Here is a 7,289-nt window from a genome sequence, read left to right on the forward strand (position 1 = left end):
TCTTACCATTAAAGGATTAAATCAGCTAAAATATGGCAAAGGATCTCATAAATTCTGACAACCTGTCCCCATGAAAGGCACTATAACCTTTGCCATTTACATTATAGATCTGTCAGTTACATTCCTTCAGTAAACACCCTCGACCTTTTTAACTGTTCATTCAAAAAATAATCACAGCAGTTGCTTGGGATATAGCATTGCGTAAATAAAACAAAAATGTCTGCCTTTGTGAAGTTTTGTTAAGGAATAGACAATAAATGAGGAAATAAATCCATATGAACAAGATATCTTCATGTTTTTATGAGTTTTATGAAGAAAATTAATAAGAAATTATGGTTGCTAATGTATGAGATGAGAAAAATAACTTTATACTGTGCAGCCAGAGAAGAATTTTCCAGGCAAAAATGACATTTAATATAAGACCTGAGTGATAAAGAGTGAGCCATTTGATGATCAAAAGAAGAGGAAGTACAAAGGCCCTGAGGAAGCTTAGCATGTCTGATGTACAGAAAGAAGATTAATGGGTTTGGTACTAAAAACAATAACCATTGATACATATGACAATGAGGATGAATTTCAAAAACATCTTACTGAGTGAAAGCTTACACAAAAGGATAGATACTGCATGTTTCCATTCACATGAAATTTAAGAGCATGCAAATAGGCAAAAGAACAGGTTAATAAAATGGTTACCACTATAGTTGAGGTGTGGGTATTGACTGAAAAGGGGTATGAATTAACTTCCTGAGGCAATGGTAATATTCTATACCTTGTTTTGAGTGGTATGTACACAAATGTACATATTTTAAAATTCATCAAGCTATTCACTTAGGCTTATTTTAAGCTGGGTGTTATGGTGCACACCTGTAATCCCAGATACTCAAGAGACTGAGACAGGAGGATCTCAAACTCAAGGCCAGCCTCAGCAACATAGTGAGACCCCATTTCAAAATAATATAAAAAGGGGTAGGGATGTAACTCAGTGGCGAAGTGCTGCTGGGTTCAATTCCCACTATCACAAATAAAGATGTTCATTTTTCTGTGTGTAATTTATATCTCAATTGGAAAGGAAGGATAGATTAATGGAAGGAGGGAATAAGGATGAAGGCAGGGGAGAAGAGAGGGAAGGAAAAGGACCAGTAAAGTGAAAGATAAGGAGCAAGGAGGAAGAGGTATGAGATGAAGTCATAAGAGACAAGAAGACACTAAATCCAGTAAACCATGAAAACAAGTTTGAATTGTACTCAAAATGTGAAAGGAATCCAGTGAAGGGTTTTGAGAAGAGAGATACATTATTTGAGTTAAGTTTATAAAAGGTATTTCTAGCTACCTTGTTATGAACAGACTGTAGGGGAAAGGATGAAGGTTGATGGTGAGTGGAAGCAGTAATCCACGCAAGAAATGATAATTCAGACAGGGGTGGTAGCAATAGAGATAAAGAGAAGCAGAAGGATTAATGATATATTGTGTAAGTAGAACTGAACACATGGTTGTAACATATTCATAGTTCAAAATGATGGAACTAGAATGTTTGCTATGGTGTGGCTAAATGTGAATCAAAAATCATTTATGCAGCTATGTTGGTTTGATGTCAGAGGAGTCTCTTTCTTTGTTTCCTACTTACGGAAGTACTGCTCATTTAGAACCTGCAGTTCCCCATGTACTTAATTAAAGGGTACAGAAATGGGAAATAACTTTCTACTTGCCTCCAAACTGATCATGATTCATTTTAATGTTTTTGGCTCTGGATTCCTCATGTTAAAAGAGAGCCACACATAGACCCATGCTGTAAAAAAGAGAACTAGATGATCACAGTCACGGCGCAGGTCCTAGGAGAAACAGGTGAAGGAGTTGGATCTATTTACCTTTGAAAAGCTTCAGGAACACATAACTAATGTCTTCATACACCTGAGGAGCTGTTACAATGCAAAAGGTACAGAAGACAGAAGTATGTCAAAGCTAGGACACATAGGTAGATGCCACAAAAATGACAAATTTCAATTTACAAGAATTTTCCAACAGCCAGCTATGCATGGTCAGAAAGCTGGTTTAAGAGGTGATAAGTTCCCTGGCATGGAATATGTGTAAGTAAGAGCTGCTTCAGGTATTCGTGGTAGCAACATTGTCTGGATAGAGAAGCTTCAAAGAGAAGGCTGGTGGCATTTTATGGCAATGGAACATCTGACCCATATGGAAGCCGATGGATCTGTTTGTTGCTCTCTTCGTGATAAGCATACCAGTCACCATTGCCCATCTGCTTTTTAGTTAGATTGTGAATTTTGCTTTTTCCCTCTGCCTCTTTGGAGCCAAGACTTTTTTCATTGCCACGACATCATTCAGCCACAAAGTCCCCAGCTAGCTGAAATTCTGAAAGGACATATGGATTTCTTTCTAGTTAAGACTGCCCCACACACCTATAAAACTCCCTTCCAACCCAGCATGAAGCAGAATTACTTCCCAACTATAGCCTGGTGTTCTTTACCTCCCTCAAACCCCTCTCAGACTCCCCCTCCTCTCTTACTTATTCTCTCACTTTCTTTTTCCATCATTCTACCTCTCTTCCTCTTTCCTTCCCCCCCTCAGAATTTTTCCCCAAATTGTCTATTGTTCTAAAACCTTGAATAGGCTGTCCTCTTAACCATGGTTTGTAAGTTCCTCAAAGTTAGCCACAAAGTGACTATAATCCTCCAGAGACCTATTTCTTTAATCTGTTGGCTCCTGTTCTTCTCATCACATACTCAGTTAAAGGCTGGTTGGAGGTCGGGGCTCTTTTGTCTAATCTGACCCCAAGTTCAGTAGGTTTATATATCAGTGACATCTAGTAGAACTACTTTCTCCCACCAGTTACATCATCTATTCATTCACTGATTCATTCAACAAGATCTGCTATATGTCAGATACTGTTCTGGCCACTAGGGGTAGAGTGGTGAAAAAGGAAAATGAAGTCTCATCCTCTTACAGCTTACATTTTCTAAAGGGAGGCAAAAAATAAAAAGTAAATGCAGAAATTGGGTGCAGTGGCACATGCCTGTAACCCCAACTATTCAGGAGGCAGAGGCAGAAGGACTGCAAGATTGAGATCAGCCTGGGCAACTTAGTGAGACACCATCTAAAACTTTTTAAAAATACTGTAGATGTAGCTCAGTGGTAGAGCACTTGCTTAGCATGCATAAGGTCCTGGGTTCAATCCCTAGTATAGGGGGAAAACGTAGAAATACAAGGGCTGGAGAAATAGTAATAAAGCAAGCACTTTGTAGCATGAACAAGGCCCTGGGTTCAATCCCCAGTGCCTAAATAAATACAAAAATACAGTAGAATACAAAATTTCAGTTAGACGAGAAAAATAAATTTTAATGATCCATTGCACTACATGGTGACCACATTTAATAATAATGTATTTGTATTCTTCAAAATTACTGATAGATTTTTAATGTTCTCACCAAAAACAATAATTCGGTGAAGTCCTTGACATGTTATTTAGCCTTATTGAATATTTCTACTTTGTATACAGAGATCAAAACATCACACTGTATCCCATAAACATACAGAAATATTGTCCATTAAAAATTAAACTCCATGAAATCAGTAAAATTCCAAATGAATATTGTATATAGAAATATGAGTTATAAAGTAAGAGGGTAAGGAGACAGAGAATAATCCAAGAATGGCTACTCTTTTTTTAATTGGTACATTATAGTTATTTATCAGTGAGATTAATTATGACATATCCATGTATGCACTACACAGCATAATTTGATCAATCTTATTCCCTAGTATTTTTCCTTTCCCTCTCCCTATCTGCTTACCCTACTTTATTGATGTCCCTTCCATCACTATTATTATTTTAATGAGTAAATTATATATAAGCAGGATTTATTGTGGTACATTCATACATGGATATAGAATAATTTGATAGATATTGTTTCCCAGTGCTTCCCCGTGCCCTCCTCTCTTCCCTCCTCCTTGGTCCCCTTTCTTTACTCCAATGGTCTCCCTTCTATCTGTGAGATCCCCTTTTTTATCTATTTTTCACTTATTTCATTTATTTATTCCTTTTTTCTTTCTTTCTCTCTCTCTAGCTTCCCCATATAAGAGTAAACATTTGACCTTGGACTTTATGAGTCTGGCTTATTTCACTTACTACAATGTTCTTTAGTTTCTCGTTCTTTATGGCTTACACTCCGTTGTATGTATATCCATTCATCTGTTGGACACCTGGGCTGGTTCCATAACTTGTCTATCAAGAATTGCATTGCTATAAACATATGTATACATGAATCACTATAGTTTGCTGATTTTAGTTCTTTTGGATAAATCCTGAGGAGTGGGATAACTGAGTTATACATTAGTTCCATTCCTCCTGTTTTGGATTTTTTTTTTTTTTTTTTTTTTGTATCAGGGACTGAACAGAGGGGTGCTTAACCACTGGGCCACATCCACATCCCTTTTTATTATTTTGATACAGGTTCTCACTACGTTGCTTAGGACCTTGCTAAATTGCTGAGACACTTTGAACTGACTCCAGCCTCCAGAGTCACTGGGATTACAGGAAAGCACCACCATGCCCAGTCCCATTCCTACACTTTTTAAGAATCTTCATATTGCTTTCCAAATTATTGTGCCAATTTGCAGTACTATTGACGATGTATAATTATACATTATCCCCACATATTCTCACTAGCAATTGCTGTTATTTGTATTCTGGACAATTGCCACAAGAATGGCTATTCCTTTTTTCTTTTCTTTTTTTTTTTTTTTTTTTTGTACTGGAATTTAACCCAGGGGCATTCTACTACTCTACCAGCCCCCCTTTTTAATTTATTTTGAGACAGAATCTCCCTAAATTGCCCAAACTGGTCCCAAAATAGTAATCCTCCTGTGTCAGTCTCCCATGTAGATGAGAGTGAAGACTTGCATGACCCCAGCCTGCTGAGAATAGCTGTTCTTAATAGGGTGACCAGGGTAGACCTCACTGAGGCAATGACCTCTGAAAGAAAAAATGAATGAAGGAAAAGAGTGAAAAAAGGAAGTATTGGGGAAAATACATTCCCAGCATAGAAGGCAGAACATACAAAGACCCTAATGGGGCAGCTTATTTTTCATGTCCTACAAATACAAGGAAATGAGTATAGTTGAAATAAAGAGTAATAGGAGATAAGAAGATGAAGAACCAGATCATATATGACCTTCAAACCCATTGTAGGGGCTTAAGATTTTATTCTGATTAAGGGTTTTTAGCTGGAGAGTGAAGTAATATGATAGATTTTTTTTAAATAAATGGACACCCATGTTATTTATTTCAAGAAAATTTCAATTATGGATTTATTCAAAAAGACTAACCTGGTTGTCAAAGGTAGAACCAAGAAAGCTAGTTGAAGGACTACTGATGTAATCCAAGGAAGAGATAATGGTGGTATAGTAAGATACCAGTATAAAAGTTGAATAGATTTAGGATGTATTTTGTAGGAAAAATGTCCTAGGAGGACTAAAAGCAGTGAGTAGAGGAGTAAGCTATTCCCAAGTATTGAGAGAGTCAGTACATTTAACAGATTCATTCTGGATATAGGGTTTTCATTTTGCTACCCCAAAGGTTACTTTACTAGTTAGAATTTAAGGATCTGGAGCAGACTTGTGGCAGGAATACTTGGAGTTAGATAGGATTTCTCCATTTACAAATCCAATCTACCCAGATGAAACATTATACAACAATATTGCTTTATCCATTGCTGCACATTTCTGCTCCCACTTTCACCGTCTCTGCCTACCCCTCTACACCAATCCAAGACTGGGATTATCTGCCTATGGGGTAGGTGCTAGTAAATGTCTAACAAATAGCATTCCCTGCCTGTGGAAGGAAAAATGTGTAACAGATTCCCAATAGAGGAGGTAGGAAGGTATCCATGACTAAGGCCAGTGATCTACTTGAGATGATGAACTCTGTGTAGCCATAAGTAGGCTCAGGATCTTCTTGCCTCTTATGCCTGTTTCTCCCCCATGCAATCTAGCATTTTCTTAGGCACCCAGTAGGTGTGCAACAGAACTATGTCTCAGAAGTTTCTAAGGAGTGCCTACTATGTATAGAGTGCTTGGAATACTCACACTGTGAACTTCGTACTGAGGCAAGGAAACAAAACAACACTTTTAATAACTGAAAATTAATATGGAGGTGGACAAATGTGGACACTGAGCCCTGATGACAAGAGACCGGGATGGGGCCTAGGGAGCCAAACTTAATGAATGTTCAGACTGAGGGTTGCTATGTGTAACAAAGCCGGGTGACCACATCTCAGAAAATGAGATACAATGGCATACAAAACACTTGAACAATATGGAAGCTAATTGAATTTTGCTTTGGTGAGTCAGAAGGCATTTTAAGGTCATGTAGAGTCTCCTGGTTTATTGTGATGAACATTAGCTATGGGGAGACAAGATGAAAGAAAAGTTTCACTTTTAATTCAGCAAATACTTTTTGGGTAGTAGGAACTGAGCTAGCTAACACCACAGCACAAAGAAACGGAAGTAAACAATAACCTCTCATTTGAAAGAGCTCACAGTTTAACCAAGCAGATAGGCATTTATGCAGATAATACGTTGCTCAAAAGAGACTCTGCTGAACACTGTTAAGTAAAGCATAGAATAGATTCCTGAGAGAACAGATGTAAGACTAGTGGAGTTTTATTTATGCTTAAAGGAATGTCAGTGGATTTTTTATGGTTTAAACTGGCTGTTACAGTCAAGATCAGATTTCTTTAGGTGGAGAAGGGAGGGAGGGTATTCCAGATGAGAAGTACAGCACATGAAAAGGGACAAAAGTAGGAGAGGACAGTATATTTTGGGGGATACGAACCTTTCAGCTGGAGCTTTATTTTCAAGGATAGGATATGGTAGACAATGGAAAATGTAACTAACATAGTCTGACATCAAGTAAGAGATTGGCACAATTGACTTAATGAGCATCTGCTGAGTATCCCACTAAAAACTGTACTCAGTACTTCATAATGCTGGGCTAAGAATTTGGATAGGACAGGAGTTAGCTATAGAAAAATTCTGAGCAGGAATGTGACTTTATCAGAATCATGCTTTACAAAAGTATCTCTGAAAGCTGCAAGTGCATGAAAAAGGAGAGATTTAAAACAGAAAAATCTTATAACTATTGCAGTCATCTAAGGAAGCAATGGCTAGAAAATCAGTGTTGTAGCTAATGTTTATAACCACTCTATGCTTGCTTTTCTCTGTGTATCCCTCTAGATCAATTTCCAACCCTTTTCTTCCTGCACTGTGTCCCTGAA

The sequence above is a fragment of the Sciurus vulgaris genome (genome assembly GCF_902686455.1).
Source record: "Sciurus vulgaris genome assembly, chromosome: X".
NCBI classification, from domain to species: Eukaryota; Metazoa; Chordata; class Mammalia; order Rodentia; family Sciuridae; genus Sciurus; species Sciurus vulgaris.